Consider the following 967-nt stretch of genomic DNA (forward strand, 5'->3'; position numbering starts at 1 on the left):
CAAAAGTTGAAATTGCGCCTAGGCCCATCTATTTATTGTAAATTTAATTTTATACTCTATAAGACACATTAGTTGGAAGATATTTAAAAAAAGGCTCTATCCTCTTAATGTTAGCCTTCGGCTTATAACAATTGTGTGTCTTGACTAGTATATATTTTATGCTGGAAGTAGCTATCTTCTCAATTCTTCGTCTTTCTATTTTTCATAACCTTGTGAATGAAGTTGAAAATCATTTCCCAGTTTTCTTCGCTGGATAATTTTCACCATGGAATCTAGAGTGAATAATTTTTCGATGGCTATTGATTCATAGAATCACTAAGAATCTTTTGTTGTGCCGTTGAGTCAGGTGTCGCAGATAAAAAGTGTGTATTGCACTTGGTATCTATCTGGTTCGCACTGTAGTGATGTAATTTATATTTGAATAATCAAATTATTCTAATAGTTCTATCGTAAATAGTTCGAACATTCGATGCTACAATATTCCTTATACGTTTTATCCGTTTTTCCACGACAAGCCTTTTATGCTATTTATTTAATTCTACTATTAACTAAGTTGGTAAATTATTACAAACCAAAAAAAAATATTATATAATATTATTATTAAACGTTTTGTGTTGCGCGAAAACTTAAACGAATAATTTACGTATTGTATTGTAGTATCGAATACTGATATTCGAATTATTTATGATACTACCAACCGTATATTTGTGCATGATAATTCCGAAAATTATATCGGCAAAAAGTCACCTAAATTAATTAACTATTATCAAAATTAAATTAAGTTTCTGGCGGCAAATTTAAAATAGGTACTAATTATAAACATTTTTAAATATTAATGTTCGGTGCAATAATTTTCCCACTATCTTATTTTGAATACGAAAATGTACACACAGTAAGCTTAGTGTGACACTGTGCACAAGTACTTTTTAATGCAACTAATGCAAGTAAGTTAAATTTTATTCAGTGA

This window comes from Acyrthosiphon pisum, chromosome A1, assembly GCF_005508785.2.
Source record: "Acyrthosiphon pisum isolate AL4f chromosome A1, pea_aphid_22Mar2018_4r6ur, whole genome shotgun sequence".
In the NCBI taxonomy this organism is placed as follows: domain Eukaryota; kingdom Metazoa; phylum Arthropoda; class Insecta; order Hemiptera; family Aphididae; genus Acyrthosiphon; species Acyrthosiphon pisum.